This window comes from Neophocaena asiaeorientalis, unplaced genomic scaffold (assembly GCF_003031525.2).
Source record: "Neophocaena asiaeorientalis asiaeorientalis breed wild unplaced genomic scaffold, Neophocaena_asiaeorientalis_V1.1 scaffold226, whole genome shotgun sequence".
In the NCBI taxonomy this organism is placed as follows: Eukaryota; Metazoa; Chordata; class Mammalia; order Artiodactyla; family Phocoenidae; genus Neophocaena; species Neophocaena asiaeorientalis.
The window spans coordinates 7,509,991-7,528,909 of record NW_020173037.1 but is presented as its reverse complement, the minus strand read 5'-3'; the positions used below and the strand labels follow the sequence as shown (position 1 = coordinate 7,528,909).

At 48.3% G+C, this 18,919-nt stretch overlaps 1 non-coding gene across 1 annotated transcript; it reads left to right on the top strand.

The window, feature by feature from the left end:
• The first annotated feature begins 18,149 nt into the window (after positions 1-18,149).
• Positions 18,150-18,236, top strand: LOC112398240 (small nucleolar RNA SNORD35). The gene has a single exon (XR_003002959.1). It is a non-coding gene; the product is annotated as a small nucleolar RNA SNORD35 (small nucleolar RNA).
• The last annotated feature ends 683 nt before the right edge of the window (positions 18,237-18,919 follow it).

Sequence of the window (18,919 nt, the reverse complement as noted above, 5' to 3'; positions counted from 1 at the left end):
TAATGCAGTATGGCTCACGTTGACAGCATTTCATATTTTTGCAAACTTGATAAAATAGTGAGCTGTCTTTCACGTATAATTTCATGCATAAGCCCAAGTAACAAGTCTAAATTTTCAATGAGTCCAATTTTTCAATGAAGCCCAACAACTCAGTAACTATCAGTCTAGTGCTATGAAGGAAACAAATAAACGTGTTGATACATAAATACCTCTTTGTCCCCAGTGAATTCTTGCTCTGGTTGGATGGGCAAGGCATGAATAGGTAACCTCACTTCCTACTTTGCAGGGAGAACAGGCACCTCTCCTCACACACACACCCCCACCTCCATCCACTGCTCCTGCCCTCCTGTCCTCACAGCACAGATGTGCCCACCCGAGGTCGGGCTGGTCTTCCAGATCTGGGCTGAGTCCCTTCCCCCGCTCTCAGGAATCTTACTCCATCAGTTGCCCTTTGCTCTCCCATGGAGAGTCCTATATAATCCGTTTCTCAATTGGATCTTTCCCACCTGTTAGTCTCTGCCATCTGATTAAAAAGAGAGAGAGAGAGAGAGAGAGAGAGATGGGAGGGGAGGGGAGGGGAGGAAGAGCTGGGGAGCCTGCAGCTGGGTGTCTGGCAGGGCCTGCTACGGTCAGGTGTGTGACGGTCCGACATTTCACTACCCCAGGGCTGCGGGAAGCAAGTGGGTGTGAAGATCCAGCCGGGACTCCACCAGCCCTGCCTCGTGCCCTAGAGAAAGGGCATCTCGTTAGCCTCACAGGCAGCCTGTGTGCCTGGGTGGCCCCACGGACATCAGTCACCTACCTGGCCATGCAGGCGAACCAGAAGCCCAGGAGTCACCCAGGACACCTTCCCCTGATGGCTCCCATACCTGATCTACCATCAAACCGTACCTGTGAAACCATCCTCAGCCCTGTCCACCTTCTGTCCACACCCACGTCCACCACACTACGTGGAATCACCACTTCCTCTCACTGACTAGGCAGCGCTCTCCCCACCACCTCCAGCCCCCTCCAACTACACACACAACACACAGTAACTGTTCCCCTCGTTTCTGGGGTTCAGACCAAGCTCTCCTGAGTGCAGCCGCTCAGCCTTCAGGCAGGAGGACCCCAGCTCAAGCTTACCTTCCTCAGGTAAGCCAGTCTTCCTGCATCTGAGCCGAAAGCCTATCACCCACTCCATAGCACATGCTGCTCCTTCTTTTTTTTTTTTTTTTTTTAACAATTGTTACATTTGCACTTTTACATGTTTGTGTGACTGCTTAATATCCATCCATCCCACTGGCTGCGGGCACCTGGTACAGTTTTGCCCACCTCTGCATCCCCAACACTCAGCACAGAGCCCAACCCACAAACAGCATAACTACTCTTTTGGATCAGGAAATAAAACGTGAAACAACTAATTCTATGGCCAATACCTTAGGGAGGGTGAGATAAGATATATGGATCAAGCACATGAACACTGAGGAAACTCAACCAAGGGAGAAACTTTCCTGTGAGTGGTTTAGTAAGTTTTAAAAAGCACAGGGGGGGCTTCCCTGGCGGCGCAGTGGTTGAGAGTCCGCCTGCCGATGCAGGGGACGCGGGTTCGTGCCCCAGTCCAGGAAGATCCCACGTGCCGCGGAGCGGCTGGGCCCATGAGCCATGGCCGCTGAGCCTGCGCGTCCGGAGCCTGTGCTCCATAACGGGAGAGGCCACAACAGTGAGAGGCCCGCATACCACAAAAAAAAAAAAAAGCACAGGAGACCTATATTGTTGGTGGGAATGTAAAGTGGTGCAGCCACTGTGGAAAACAGTATGGAGGGTCCTCAGAAAACTGAAAATAGAATTACCACATGATCCAACAATCCCACTCCTGGGCATATATCTAGACAAAACTCTAATTCAAAAACATACACGCACCCCTATGTTCATAGCAGCACTATTCACAATAGCCAAGACATGGAAACAACCTAAATGTCCATCGACAGATGAACAGATAAAGAAGATGTGGTACATATATACAATGGAATATTACTCAGCCACAAAAAGAAATAATGCCATTTACAGCAACATGGATGCAACTAGAGATGATCATACTAAGTGAGGTAAGTCAGAAAGAGAAAGACAAAAAATTAACAGTGAAACAGGCTGGGGGCAGTAACTGACATTTTAGTAAGTGCGCACTGCGGACCGAGCGCTGGGCTTGGTGCTTTACACACACAGACACACACACACACACACACACACACAATCCCCACAACTACCCCTGAAGTAGTACCTGCCCATATCTTGTAGATGAGGGAAGTGGTATTAAAGCAATCAAGTAACTCTCCAAACCACAAAACTGGTAAGTGGGGGAGCTGTTTTTCCCTTTATTTTGTCCAGCCTCCAAAACCCAACATTGCAAAGGAGAAAGCACAGGCCTCCTGCCCCACCGACCCTACACAGAGCCCGATACCAGGGGCTGAAGGATTTGCACAAGAGGCAGAAACAGCTATGCAGCAGGGTAAACGTCCTCTACAGAGAAATCAAACAAGCCACAGTGGTGATGGGTGCCCCCACCCGAAAAAGAGTGGCGGAGAAGCATGTAAAAATCCCCAGGAAGGTTAAAAATATCTTCTAAGTTCACATACAGCTGTTACCTAACAAAATACCTTTCAAATGGGCAGAGTTTGTTTTTTTTCCCTCACCAAACCCACCTTTCCTAATAAAATTCTCTCTTTAAAAACTGTAATTACTTGGGACTGCCCTGGTGGCAGAGTGGTTAACAATCCGCCTGGTCAATGCAGGGGGCACGGGTTCGAGCCCTGGTCCGGGAAGATCCCACATGCCGCGGAGCAACTAAGCCTGTGGGCCACAACTACTGAGCCTGCGCTCTAGAGCCTGCAAGCCACAACCACGGAGCCCGTGAGCCACAACTACTGAAGCCCACGCACCTAGAGCCCACGCTCCGCTACAAGAGAAGCCACCGCGATGAAGAGTAGCCCCCACTCGCCGCAACTAGAGAAAGCCCGCGCGCAGCAACAAAGACCCAACGCAGACAAAAAAAAAAAAAAAATTGTAATTACCTGATAAAAAGTTGTTCCAAGAGAGCATCATATTAAGAAACACTCCCATTATATAGTATAGACATCTATGCAAGAAAGAGCCATCATACAATCGGACCGTCCAAGCTATATGGAGAAGCCACAATATCACCTTTGGGTGAGAAACACCCCCTCCTTTACAACTAGTAAACCCCATCCACTCCCAAACACACGGCCAAGTTCACATAGAAATGGGGAGGAAGGAAAAAGAACCTACTTCACCTTAAGGGACTTACACTTCTTTGGGGAAATAAAGATGCTGAGAATGGAACGTAAGACCTTCTGCAGATGTGGCCGTGATCTTGTCCATCACGATGACCCTTTACCACAGAGCACTCAGGACCAGACACTTTACAAGGGCTGTCTCACAACAAGACAGGGACTCACCACTGCCGCTGCTGCTTATATACACGTATGCACCACGACTCTGCATCTGGCCCGAGGTCTGCTGACCCGGCCGAGCTGCAGCCGCCTTCCTGTCCCATCACGTGGGACACCCTGAACCACTTTGGGGTGACGTCTGCGTGCGTGTGTGTGCTCTTCCCATCCGGTTATTTTCCAGCCCGAAGAGACATTATTCACAAACCTCACCCAGCTCAAAATTCACATGGACACACTGTTCCAACCCATGAGCTCAGCCCACGGCTTCTGGAAGGTCCTGCCTCCCAGGAGGCACTGACAGGCCTGCCGCCCCGGGACCTGCTTGGCGCTGGGTGCTGGCCCCCTGCGGACCCGAGCTTGCAGAGGTCAAGGCACCTTCCCAGGGCCACGTGGCACGGCGAGGCCTCTAAATGAGAACCAGGTTCTGACGCCAGGACCCACCCACACTCCTGACTGAGGTGACGCCACCTGCGATGGTCACCAGCAGCAGGGCTGGAGGCTGCACCGCCCCTGTTTGTAGACCGTCAGGTTGGGCTAAGCAGGACCTCGTCACTAGCCCCGGAGCCAGCACGTGTTTACGTCTCTACAACTATTCCGCCACCCGACGTGGCATCATCTCATCACGTTAGGTCACGCACAGTAACCCCCTAACTCTGTGGTCCCGATTCCCTTGGGTTTCATCTTGTCTTCGTCCATATGGGCTGAGATACACACGATCACTGGTTTCTGTCAGGTCAGGACCCTGTCTCAGGGGAGCATCCAATGAAAGGGTCCATGGACCTCCTACAGCATGGCCAGGGGCTGCAGTAACTGCTGTAAGGTGGTAAGCTTCTAGAAACGTCCTAGACACAGTTGTGAAGGTGAAAGCTCCAGTGTGGTTGGAAAGAGCCCAAGGCCAGCAATCACCAAATATCAATTCAGTCTTTAGTTTTACTCCTAATGATATTCTGAACTTGGCTGTTTGGAATCTAAAATATTTCCATAGAAACAACCTCTGGCTATGAAACAATAACAACAATAAACGGGGGCGGGGGGGAACCAGTTCATCTAACCCATGACGCGGCTGAGAGCAGAATATGAGGGGCGACCCTAGAAGTCGGTGGCACGTGGGGTTGAAGAGGAGGTGAAAAGTTAATTCAACTATAAGCTCCTTCAAGTCCTGCCCTCTGCTTATTCTAGCTTTCTATGCCCCCCTGCCTCCAACGCATCCAACAGTAGAGGGAGGGCGCTCAGCAAGGAAGCAGAGAAACTGGACCATACTTCACAGCAATGGGGCATACGCAGGGCCAGCTCCAGCAGAACAGGTTATCGTAGGCTTTAAACAAAAAAAAGAGAAAGAAGGGTCTTCCCTGGTGGCGCAGTGGTTGAGAGTCCGCCTGCCGATGCAGGGGATGCGGGTTCGTGCCCCGGTCTGGGAGGATCCCACATGCCGCGGAGCGGCTGGGCCCGTGAGCCATGGCCGCTGAGCCTGCGCGTCCGGAGCCTGTGCTCCGCAACGGGAGAGGCCGCAACAGTGAGAGGCCCGCGTACCGCAAAAAAAAAATGAAATAAATAACGTGATAAAACATAAAACAGGACCTATCACACATAGCCCTGGCTCACTCTGGGTGACTAGCAACAGAACAGTTAAATATCAACATCTGGCCACTTTGAAATCATCTCAGTTCTTCTTGGTCATATAATTCTTCAGTGACATTACAGTATCAGTTCATATCACCTAAGATAGAAGAAGCTATGGGATAAGACAGAGACGCCCCTGTCCTGTTGCACGAAGCAGAGCTCCCACACCTCACGATAACCCGTGTGCACACTGCCACATTAAAACCACTCCTTACTCAACCACAAGACACGGGGGAAATCCAGAAAACCCTAACCAAGGTATCACAGCAAAGTGCTCTACAGGGAGTCACCACAATCATACTCTCAGTCTTTTCTTAATAACTAATCGCTCTCAAGTTGCCTGGTGCGCACTGCAGTGCCAAGAAAGGCGTTATCTACCATCTTCATCCGAAACCTCTACAGTCACACCAATAGACACCAAGGCTCTCCGATCTTTACATCTCTCACTTTCACATTCTCTTTACTGAGAAACAAAGCAAGCCGTGACACCGTGAATAGCTGCTCGTTCTAATGAATGGCTGGTACATGACAGACACTGAAGAAGGTACTATGATTAACCCCACTTCGTAAATGAGGAAACTGAGGCGGGGGATTAATTAACTTGCCCAAGGTGCCAAAGGTAGTTAAGTGTTGGAATTTAGCTTTAAACCCAGGCCATCTGACTCCAGAGCTGTTTGCTAGCGTTAAGCCTTCCACCATGCTACCTACCTGATCTCCAACTAGACATACAGAGAATCTTTACATTGCTATCATTTCATTGGAAATTTTTCTTCCTTACGGCTGGTGGAGGAGGAGATCTCTGACATCATTACGTTAGGTCCACAGTTGGGTCTGTATTCTTTCCATCCTGGCTTCACACTATCTGCTGCAAAATCCTCTCAAACTATCCTAGATACAAAAACAAAACACGAAAAACAAAGAAAGAAAAAAAAGGGCCCTTTCCTTGCTTTGTATCACTGAATAATTAGATTTTTAAACTTATAAACAAAAAACATTCATTCTGCATTTGTACAACGTGGGCACCAGCCTAGCACTAAGCTCAGAATCTATACCCAAATACTCGATTGTCAAGTCAGGCTTTTAAGGGTTAGCAGTACGTTTCTTGTTTTATTGTGGGTTTTAAAAGATTTTGGCATCACCCTTGTGGAATAGTCTTGGTGACACCGTTTTATGGTACCCAATGTGTTGACAGCAGTCTGGCAGATCAACGCTATAAAGAGTGGCCCACTGTCTGCTTACATTAGGTCCAGTAGCCAAGCAGGTTCATGCTGAAATGCCTGATTCATAAGCCCATCCAGGCTGTGCTCTACGCGCCGTTCACAATGGAGGTAGCAAGGTGTGCACGGGATGGCACCAGGTGTGATTAAAGTGACAGGCAGCTGTGAAAGCTTTTTGCTAAAGATTAGAGGCTTAAGTTCCAATTTCAGATGCAGTCAGGTGATTTTCCTTTTTGTTCAGTAAACGAAACCGAAAAACACGAGTGACTGCCAACTGAAGGTTTTCTAATTTTTCACTCGTTACTGTATTTCACTGAATCTAAGACATGCTTTTTTTTCACATTCCCATAGGTCAGAAATAGGATCTATCTTACAACTGACACCATCTTAGATGTGTATGAAATACATCAATAAAATGAAGTTGCATGTATTCTGGATTCTATGGTTTAAGTTTTATATTACCATCAACCCATGTATTCATAATTAATTTAGGAGACGATGTTAAGATTTGTCTCTATTTTTCCTTTTCTTATCCTCCTCTGTTTGCCATAGAAGATACAATAAAGGATGTTTGAGATATATGAAAGGTCACATAACTTCAAGGAGACAAAAGCTTTGAAGCTATTTTATTATAAGTGCAAAGCTGTTACCCTCCTATGAAGAAAATAGAGCCTGAAAGCTTCTCCAGGCTGCATGCGACCCAAATGGTTTCTTCTGTGAGAAAGACACAATTCCAAGGTGGAAGGGCTCCAGATGCTCAAGTCTTCCCACCAGCGTTAAGTCGACTCGCTCCAAGACACAATAAGCCTTTAAACTCAAGCTCAAAACTCTCAAGGGGTTGGTTTCTGCTCCACCTCCCCAGTATCAAAATCATGCTCCCATATTTAAACAATTAGGTGAGATGTACTAGCACTGAAATCTGAGTGCTAAATGTTTAGTAAATACTAACCAAATTCAGATCTCATCTATACAAGTTTTTAAAAAGACGATTCTTGTTTTCTTTGATTTCAGAAAACTTAAGATAAAAAAAGAAGGCAGGGGTCTCCTAAATTCAGCTTACTGCAGAACAAAATTTCTGTGAGATAGAAAAAATAAGCCAAATACTGCTCAGTGATCTAGAAAAAGGGAAAACCCTAAGAGGCAAACATTGGGGTATTCATTTCGGAAATGTAGCTAGTTGAGATTATAAAGATTTCCCTGTTGGGCTTCCCTGGTGGCGCAGTGGTTGAGAGTCCGCCTGCCGATGCAGGGGACATAGGTTCGTGCCCGGGTCCGGGAAGATCCCACATGCCGCAGAGAGGCTGGGCCCGTGAGCCATGGCCGCTGAGCCTGCGCGTCCGGAGCCTGTGCTCCGCGACGGGAGAGGCCACAACAGTGAGAGGCCCGCGTACCGCAAAAAAAAAAAAAAAAAAAAGATTTCTCTGTCTATACCACAAAACACTGAAAACCTGTCAGGAGTTCTTTTTTCCATATCTGGTATAAGATAGCTTCTTGGGGTGGTGATGGTTGTTTTTCTTGATTATAAAAGTATCTTTCAGTATAAAATTTAGAAAATATTTAAGGATATAAAGATTAAAATAAAAATAACCCACAATCCAAATAACTAACATTTATGGAGGGCTAACGATGCAGCAAGCACCGTGTGAGGTATTTCAGAAGCATCGCTGCATTAATCCCAACAGGCCTAGGAGCTAATAAGCACTGTTACCATCCCCCCGCCACACAGCTGAAGAAACTGAGTTTCTGATAAGTTTAAAAATTTGCCTGTGGGAGTTCCCTGGTGGCGCATTGGCTGTGAGTCCGCCTGCCAATGCAGGGGACACAGGTTCAATCCCTGTTCCAGGAAGATCCCACATGCCGCAGGGCAGCTAAGCCCGTGCGCCACAACTGCTGAGCCTGCACTCTGGAGCCCGCAAGCCACAACTACTGAGCCCACGTGCCACAACGACTGAAGCCCACGCACCTAGAGCCCGTGCTCCGCAACAAGAGAAGAGACCGCAATGAGAAGCCCACTCGCCGCAACTAGAGAAAGCCCATGCGCAGCAACGAAGATCCAACGCAGCCAAAAATAAATTAAAAAAAAAAAAAAAAACTTGCCTGTGGTCATAGAGCTACTAAGTCAGTTGTCCAAAGTCACACAGCCAGTAAGTAGTTGGGCAGGGATTCAAACCAGACCTGTGTAACTCCGGAATCAGAGCTTTTAACTAAGTGAAACTGTCAATCCCCGAAACTACTCATTTTTAAAATTGATGTATTTTCCCTAGTCTTTTCCTAGGCTTGTGATTTAATTTGTATAAAATTGGGACCACAGTTAATATATTCTTTTGTGCTCTACTCGTTGAGGCTTTATGTTGTTCAAAAGCGTGATGTGTAACGCCTGCATCATACTCTTAACATACGAGCACAGCACACGTTCAACCATTCTCAGTTTCTCACTGTCAGAAAAAAATGCTGTGACCTCTTATTCATAACAGCTGATTGGATTTCAGATTCTTCCTTAGGATGGATGACTGATATGACTGGGATGGCCATTCATAAAGGCCTGGACACATATAATCTCCAATCACTTTCCAAAATGTTTGTACTTGCTGAACCTTAGTCTGAACCTCAGAGGGCAGTGATCGTGCAAGTCTCACCATGTTCCGTCAGCATCAAAACTGTTTTTTAAATCTTTCCTAATGTGATTAGGAGGAAAAGTATCTCGCTTTAATTTGCATTTTGTTATTACTCCATAATTTGGAAATTTTCATGTTTTTTGGCAATTAAATTTTCTTCCTATGCATGACCTGCTTATATCCTCTACTGCTCTTCTACTGGGCTGCAGCTGTTTCTCTACTGTATTTGTTGATGTGTCTTTTTAATAGATCCACACGCACACATTAGAGCAGGTGAAGCATAAAAGGCGAGACGGTTCGTCCTAACGTCAGAACACACGCTCAGAAGGAAGCTCAACTACGGTGAACGGAATAACTTCCGTGTGTAATAACTGCGTAGCCCCTTAACAAACTCCCAAACTACCATCGTGCTGTTTTGATTCTGAAAGAGCAATAGGAATAATCCTGCAGAATTCGTTCGTGTTATTCTATGCCCATGTGGTAAGGACATTTAAAAAAATAAAGTCAAACTACATGTGAAAACAGTTCCAAAATCATTTTTATAAGACACTGACTTTACTTAAAAAAAAAAAAAGATTTACTATTTCGCTATTTTTTGGCTTGCAGGTCGCACAGCTTCGTGAGTGATGTAGCTTTATTCTGGAAGCTTTCTAAAGTGACCTTTTATCTTTTCACACATCTCACCCTCCTCAAACGTTTCCTATTTGGGGATCTAATCTAAGTTCAAATCATCAAACCTTGGTTCTCCTGAAAAGAGGCTGCGAAGCCATTCTCAGCTCCGAGCCGGCCCCTGGAAGGACCGGGACTCACCCCGCTCCCCCCGTCCCCCCCTGGATCTCCCCCTCTTCCCAGGTCTCCCCTGCTCCTCAATTCCCCTGGCCCTGGTGCAGCCCCACGGCGGCTGCCTACGCTATTTCAACAGCCTCTGACTTTTTGCCTCTAGTCCCTCTTCAAGCGCAATCCCCCACGCGTTGCCAGGCTAACCTTTCAACTCCATTTCCATCACTTAACGCCAAGTCAGGATCTCACCGGGTCTGAACTTCCAACTTCGCCACGGCCTATCCCCAACCCCGTCTGTCCAGCCCCTGCCCCTCCGCCCCCAGCCACCTCTGACCCTCCTGGGCCCAGGAACGGGGCTCCCTGCAGTCCCGGGAGGCCGGGAGGAGGGCAGGTGTATGGCAGGGCGCCCCTCTCCCTGGGGCCACGGGCCCCGCCCCTGCGGCTTGGTCTGGGGACCCTGGCCTCACAGTATCTCTGTGTTTTCTGCTCATGTCATTTCTCAGTCCCTCCAACCTATCAAAGGGCACAGGTCACACGTCCTGATTCCCTCCTCCACTACCAAGTCCCTGCCCGTAGCGCCACCCCTCTTCGGCACCTGACTACATGCTGCGCTGTCCGGTTCCACCTCGTCACAAGTGTGCTACCCTGCAGTTCCCGGCCACGGTGAGCATGTTTAGTATCTCCCACAGAACTCAAGCACCCCTTCACAGACGTTAAAGTCACAAGAATATTCTTAAGATCTGCACACTCATAATTCTTACCTATCTCCAAAAAGAGTCAATACGAGAACAGCTTTCACCAGACACATCCATGTTTCCAAAACCCAAAAAGACTTCACGGTAAACCTCACCCAGAAATCACCATTTACCCTTTAGAGGCGGAAATCTGAAAACACTGTTGAATTTTCCCTGCTCGTTACTGGCCCCGCCTTTGCATTCATGAAGTCCTTCCTATGGCTGACTTGGGTGCGGCCCTTATGTAAGAGCTCACTCCGACGTGACCTTGGAGGCCCGTTTCTGAGGCCCCCTCCTGAGCAGCCACTGCGGAAGGCAGCCGTCTGCCCTGATGCCACTGCCACCACATGGTTCCCTGGTGCAAAGGGCACCTGCTCCGGCACGGTCCCTCAGGCCACGCTCGCCGCAGCAAGCGACTTCCCCCAAGAGGACTTCAGCTGCTAGTTGAACAGCTTTCCCTCCGACACCAGATTATTACACGGACATTACTGTGCTAGCCTGCATACCCCTGGACCGACGACCCACAGGGCATCTTAAGCACCTAATCAGGACACCTCGACCAGGAATAAAGAAAGGCCTTCCGACCGGACGTCGGGGACACGACACGGGCTGAGGTCTGAGGAGGGACTCTCACCTCCTCTCCCCACACACATTCTGAACCAGCTGGGGGACAGCCAGGCAGGGCTGGAGCCTGTCACTGGGGAGGCCAGGGAGGGGCCAGGCCACAGGCACAGGGCAACCCCGCCCCGACTGAGACGCAGCCTCCGCTTTAAACCTGTCAGCCCGGCTACACCCGGAGGCGTGGAGCAGGACGCCTCTGCGGGAGCCTGGGTGCTTCCAGACCCGCAGTCGGGGCGGCAGGGCGCCCAAGGAGGACGCCGGGAGCGGCGAGGGAGGGCGGGGGTCTCCTCCAACCAGCGCAGGCAGGCGACGGTGACGACAGCCAGGGCTCAGCAGGCCAGGGACTGTGTTCTAACGGGTGGGCGGGGGTCTCAAGGGTGCAGCGCAGTGGAAGGTGCCCCCCTGAACTCAGAGGAGCCTGCAGTGGGCCAGCAAAGGCCAGGACGCGGGGCGGCACGGAGCACGTCCTTCGGACTCAGATGCTCAGATGCGGGGCTGGGCTTCAGGCAGGAAAAGGGGGGCCGGGGGGTGTTGAAAAGACTTCCGTTTCAGACAGGTGGGGAACATTAAGAACAGACGTCTGGGGGCGATACTGGAAATAAAAATACAGTCTTAGGAGTTAACCACCTGGAAACAGGAGCTGGAGCTGTGAGTCTGAACTGGGCCCTAGAGAAGCAGAGACGGGCACTCTGGGTGCAGGACGCAGGCTGTATTCAGGGGGCAGCAGAGGAATGAGGACCCCGGGGAGCAGGCCCAGGACGCAGACGGCACCTCCCAGCCACGGTCCAGGCCGGGGAGACAACGGGGCAAGAGGCCGGCACAGTCAGTGAGGAACGAATCGGAAAGGAAGGGAGACGGAGACCTGAGGAAAGAGCCCGGATGCCGCTTCCCATCACCTTCTGCAGAACACCCGGCTCTCAGGGAGAAGGACGCCGCCGAGTCCACCCACCAAACTCCCTGCCACTCTCGCTTTACGTGTCTGACCTGCCCTTGGAGACAACGCCGCTTGGAACGGGTGCCCCTAAACAGTTACTGCTGCCTATTAAATCCACTAACACTTCTTTTTTATTATTTTTTTTTAATTTAATTTTTTTTTGGCCGCATCATGCAGCATCCGGGAGTCTTAGTTCCCCGGCCAGGAATCGAACCCGCATGCCCTGCACTGGAAGCCCGGAGTCTTAACCACGGGATCGCCAGGGAAGTCCCCTAAATCCACTCACTTTTCATACCATGTAGACTAGAACCACACATAAGACAAGTATTTCATTATTCTGTGGCAGAAATGAAAATAAAATTTAACAAATAAATACAACCCATGCTGCTCTCTGACCTGTTTACCCCCACCTTTAAAGTGGACTATACTTCCAAGCTCAACCATGTGTCCATCTTTACCTTTTATATAACTGGTATCTCAAATAGCAACTACATTTCACTCATTTACGTGTAAGAGAATAACATTACTTGCGAAATTCCAAAACATATTGTAAAATTATATGTTACCGTTTTTCTGAACTGTTTTGCATTTCCATGGTACGTTCACTGTGTAACTAACATACTGGTCTAAACGTATGGCCTTTTAGAATGTATCAGAAGCACCTAGATAAAAATTCAGACTCTAGATGGCCCACAGAGATTTTTTTCTTTTGAATTTTATTCTATTTATTTTTTTATACAGCAGGTTCTTATCAAAGAGATTTTAATTCAGGAAAAAAACTGGCGTAGGGAATCTGCATTTGTTTGGCCGTGCTGCGAGGCTTGTGGGATCTCGGTTCCCCGACCGGGGATTGAAGCTGTGGCCTTGGCAGTGAGAGCACCAAGTTCTAATCACTGGACCCCCAGGGAAATCCCAGAATATGCATTTTTAACAAGCACCTCAGGTGACTGTGTTCATTCTAAGGCCCCAATAAATATCTGATTTATTAGTTATTCTAATTTTAAGAGATGGACTTTTTAAATAATTATATAAGATCCTCAAAGTCACGTAAACAGACCCGTTTTACAGGTCCCTTGGAGAAAACAGATGAAAAAGCTACATCATCCAGCTCACCATTCTACTCTTCCTTAAAGACCAATCGATGCATTATTTCTGCAAAACCACCTTGTACCTCTGAATCCTGGTTGGGTGGAAGGGCGGGGAGCGGAGACAATTGCTGAAAAGCTACAGGACAGAGGCAGAGGCCAGGCTCGCAGCAGCTGCTCCCTCTTCCCCCAGAAACCACTACATACTGTTAGCTTTTCTGCCCAGGAATGAAGGACCAGCATTTTCTACGCAACTATCTCAAAACAGCGCGAAAAGGGAAAGCTGGGGTTCCTTTCACAAAACAGAATATTGGAAGTAAGAGATAAACACAAGAAAATTTCATAAGGATATAAATTAATGCTGTAATGCTTTGAATAAAAAGACCCATTTTCTTACCTCTAGCCTGGAGCTGGCAGGTAAAGCAAATCAGATCACTTACTAGATTCAACAGCTGGCTCAAGCAGTCTTTTTTAGAAGAGGTACAGGTAGTCGAGTCATTTTCATGTTTGCCAAGTGAAGATATTACTATTCCGAATGTTGTTATTATGGTGGTGGTGATCCATAAAGGATCATGCTGATGATGTGGGCATTTCTTTTTTCTTTTTTTTAAAAATTTATTTATTTTTGGCTGCATTGGGTCTTCGTTGCTGTGTGCGGGCTTTCTCTAGTTGCGGCAAGCAGGGGCTACTATTCTTTGCGATGCACGGGCTTCTCATTGCGGTGGCTTCTCTTGTTGCAGAGCATGGCTCTAGGCACGTGGGCTTCAGTAGTTGTGGCACATGGGCTCAGTAGTTGTGGCTCACGGGCTCTAGAGCGCAGACTCGGTAGTTGTAGTGCACAGGCTTAGTTGCTCCGCGGCATGTGGGATCTTCCAGGACCAGGGCTTGAACCTGTGTCCCCCTCACTGGCAGGTGGATTCTTAACCACTGCGCCACCAGGGAAGTCCCTATGTGGGCATTTCTTCAAGTTCTGAAGAGCCTGAGCTACAACAAGCGACTGACAGTCGGTCCCCTATGTCACCAATCCACCAGCAAAAGCTGGGCTTCCGTGCAGGTCCTCGGGCAGTACATCACCTTTCGTTCACGCCAAGACAAACACCACGTTTCCCAGGTACTCCACGGTGACACCGCCTGCCTGCCCGCAATTCAGGTACAGCCGGGTCACCACCCATGGGCTGAACCATGTGGGAAATTACCTGATTGCGTCATTTTATTGCATCCCTACCAAGTATGTGAGAGCACATGAGACAGGGTTCTCCTTATCTTGCTCGACCCCAGCAGCTGAACAAAACGGCTCTCAACAGCCCACAGCAGCCACAAAGTTCCCTATAAACTTGAACTTTGCTTCAAACACCAGCCTGGATTTTTATTTTTTGTTTTTTAATGAGAGGGGAAAATGGAAAACTTAAAATGCCAATTCTGGTGATAAACCTAGCTCTCTGAAACTTAACACAATCAGAAAAAAGTTAAAATTTCAAGTGCACCAAAAATAGCAAAACTTCAAGTTTTAACAAGAGATTTACTGTACTTAAGCTGGACAACTATTTGTTCAGTTGTGAAGGAATAAAACCCATAAACATATACAGAATCTAGATATGTCACCACAGAATAGTTCTAAGATGCAAAGGAGTATTAGGATTTGGGATACTACCGTTTTTTTGTTTTTAAATCCCCTGAAAAAGGAACACACATCCACCCCATAACATATGAGCCTACCTACTGCTTTATACATCTGAATCTGAGACCTACTGACACCAGGCAGCGTGCAGCTGCAGGGGACGGCCCGTCGTCCTGCATGTGAGCAGAAGCGGTGTGCAAGTACTTCCTTGAGGCTGGCTGTTGACTAGGTTAAGTATTTACCAAGAGCGAGTGCTACGGCTGGGAGCTTAGGGAACATCCTGTCTTCTTTCCTGAGCAACTCGAGTCCTCTGCAGTGAGAAAAAGATGCTCCATGAATTAATACATCTTGGATAAACACTGGGAAGAAACTTTGAGGACAGCCAATTCTGTAGCAAGCTGAATACCCTGATGTTGGCCACGTCTTGGACTGATAAACAAAAACAGGGTAGAACACTAGTAAGTCTTATAATAAGTGAGTGTCTTTTAGGTAGAAAGTGTTTGCAATCGATAAGGTATGACTTGTGAGGAAAAGAAGCCTCCCTGACGCTAATGCATTCATGGGCAGCTCTGGGCCACTCAATGTCACTCCCAGAGGTGGGCCTTGAAAGCACAGGTGTGTAAGTCTTGACAGATGCTTCTAAGGCCAAGGTCATTCTGATGGGAGCCTCCAAGGCAATTTCTGCAGAGAGGTTAATGCTACATGGTCTTAAATAAGCCTGTCCTGATTTGAGTCCCAACTCCACCATTAATAGCCGTATTCTTGGGCAAATTTATTAAACAATCTCTAAAACTCCATTTCCTCACCTACAAAATGGCAATTGTTGCTCCTACCTCAGCGATTTGATTAATCCTACTTTGGTAGTCAGTGACCAACAGTTCACGTAAGTAAAGAGGTTAGCAAAATGCAAACTCAAATAAAGCCTACGCTCCGCACATGGCAGCTACTGAGATCAAGCCCTTAGAGTCACTGTTATTCAAGAAATGGGTTCGAGGGCTTCCCTGGCGGCGCAGTGGTTGCGAGTCCACCTGCCGATGCAGGGGACGCGGGTTCGTGCCCCGGTCCGGGAAGATCCCACATGCCGCGGAGCGGCTGGGCCCGTGAGCCATGGCCGCTGAGCCTGCGCGTCCGGAGCCTGTGCTCCGCAACGGGAGAGGCACAACAGTGAGAGGCCCCCGTACCACAAAAAAAAAAAAGAAAAAAAAAAGAAATGGGTTCGAGCCCTGTTCCGGGAAGATCCCACATGCCGCGGACCCACAAGCCACAACTACTGAGCCCGCGTGCTACAACTACAGAAGCCCACGCACCACATTAATGAGTAGCCCCCGCTCGCCGCAACTAGAGAAAGCCCACGCAGCAACGAAGACCCAACGCAGCCAAAAGTAAAATTAAATAAATAAATTTATTAAAAAAAAAAAAAAAGGCAGCAGCAGCTTCTCCAATTTTTCAACCTTGCAGTAAGGACGGAAGAATACGGGGAACTTCCACAGGCTCAGGTCTGTCAACGGTTTCTACTCTGCCCCATTTCATTTTCCCTTTAGAGTCTCTTTTCAGTGAAAATAAAATAGGATAAAACAAAACAAAAGCTGTCTACGTTCCATCTCTCCCACTGTCATGCCAATCTGGAGAGCAGCGGGATTCCAAGGAAGCTGCCCCACAGCCTCACCTTTGCAGAGGCAGGGAACCTTTTCGCTTTCTCCTTGCTACTCTTATCCCAGACCCCCACCCCAAATCTACCCATTTTAGATAGCTTCTTGTCTGTTCCTTAAGCAAGGCACAGAATTTGGGGGAAAAGGACCGGCCCCAACGTTCAGAGACTTGAGGACCTAGAGTTACAGATTTTGAGAACACCGTGTACCTCTCCAGTCTATACTGGAAGGTTCTAACGCTCCAGAACGGATGGAATATGCCCACCACTGTTTACCCAGGCTAACATCTCCCACCGACTTCGGAGAACTGCAGGTTTGGGGAAAACAGGACTGACGGGTTCCCTGGTAAGACAGCCACAGCTCAGCCAGCAGACGAGTAGCTCTGTAGCCAGAAAGCAACTGCTCCTTCAGATGTGCCATTTCTAGTGTCTGGAGTATCTGAGCCACCTCTGCGTAGCCAATGAGAGGACTAGGTGAATAACATCTAGTTCTGGGCCTGGATACAGGCACACACCCATGTTAATTCTGATGTCGACTTCTGAGGAAAGGTGAAAACGGTGCAGCCAGGATCCACTGCAGGCCTCTCGTGCTTGGCCAGTCATGATTTAGGATCCGGAGACTTTTTAAATTAAAACCAAGACACATGGTTTGATAAGTTCAATGACTACCAGTTAGCTAGTAACTACTCAATAAATACGCCATACGCTATACCAAGTGCTTTAGGTGGAATACCTCATGCAATCTTCTGCGGTTAGTAACCCTGGCTGGTTGAGAATATCATTGTTCCTATTTTTCTGATTCACTAGCTGATCCTTCTGACGCCACAACTCAAGCTCTCGGCCACCACGGAATAAAACCTCCACAAGAACAACTGCTCTCCTCATCTCCGTGGGAGAGGAAGGGCATTAGGGGTGAAAGGCATGGAACCCAATTGTCTTAGGGGTCAAGATATCCCAAGATGTATGCCCCCCCATGAGTACAGTAGGCACAAAAAGAGAAAGTGTGGACAGAAAAGCCCAGCTTTTCTACTATGTCACCACATGGGAACAGTACCACCCTTAAATTTTAGACGTATCCAAATAATCCCTCAAAACCACTAGAAGTGAGAGTAAAACTTTCAGATGTAGCATGCCCCCACAGCTAACGTAAGCTCCGGAAAAATCTGCAAAGCCACACAATCGTGCCCACCCTGAGGAAGTCAGGGAGGGCCCTGGTGGACTTGATCAAGCCACAGTGACACCAAAAAGGTCTATGAGGACCAACGTCAAACAGAGCACCTTTGAAATAGAGCCCCAACCAAAGACAGAGAGTCCCAGGAAGGTTCTCCCTGCACACGAAGATCAATGTCTGACCTATAACAAAAATAAACGGGTAGGGCTTCCCTGGTGGCGCAGTGATTAAGAACCTGCCTGCCAATGCAGGGGACACGGGTTCAAGCCCTGGTCCGAGAAGATCCCACAGGCTGTGGAGCAACTAAGCCCACGCGCCACAACTACTGAGCCCATGCTCTAGAGCCCCCGAGCCACGACTACTGAGCCCGCGAACCACAACTACTGAAGCCCGCACGCCTAGAGCCCGTGCTCCGCAACAAGAGAAGCCACCACAACGAGAAGCCCGCGCACCACAACGAAGAGTAGCCCCCACTCGCCGCAGCTAGAGAAAGCCCGCGTGCAGCAACGAAGACCCAACGCAGCCAAAAATAAATAAAATTTTTTTAAAAATTTAAAAAGAAATAAACAGGTAACACCATTACTATACAAACTGGCAGAAACAAAGATACAAAAAACAAAATAGACAAACAAAAAAACTGTTTCAAGATAAATGTTCAGCAAATGATGGCTTTTTCTCACGATGGTCTGCAGATGCCACTGTGGGCAGTGCCGATAAACCCAATGGCTCAGCTGATGCCAGGAGGAGCAGAGAGCCCTGCCAGGGGTGGCTGCATCTCTCGAGTGCAGGCTTGCTGAAAAGTTGTATGGCTGGACTGGGATCCTCTAGGACGGGATGTCAATGCCCCTCCCCTAGTCACCCTGGCCTCGTTTTCTTACAGCTTCGTTTCTCCCTCTACCCCCACCCCCCCAGTCTGCCTACGTAGGGCGCCTGGCTCATGAGGTTAGCGGAAGTACCAGGCAGTAACGGCTACACTGGAGGAGAAGAGAAAGGAGAAGGCCAAGATCCACTACCGGAAAAAGAAGCAGCTCACGAGGCTACGGAAGCAGGCCGAAAAGAACATAGAGAAGAAATCTGACAAATTCACAGAGGTCCTCAAGACCCGTGGGTTCTTAGTCTGAGCCCAATAAAACTGACCGTTTATTCTTAAAAATACAACAAAAAAACAAACAGGAAAAGATAAATGTTCAGGGTTTCCATACTTTTTCTCATATAATATTGAAGTCAGCTACTTGGAAGCTTTTCTGGATTTATCAATTAGCATCTCTCACTTGCGACCAGTCACGCTCTATCGTCCACTTTTAATAATAATTGAACAAAGTGACTGTTAAGATATATTAAGCTAGTTTATACATACTTCCCCCTCCCAGAACAGGTAAGTGTTCTGACCGAGGACAGTATTTCCCTCCACAATTACCTAAGTAATG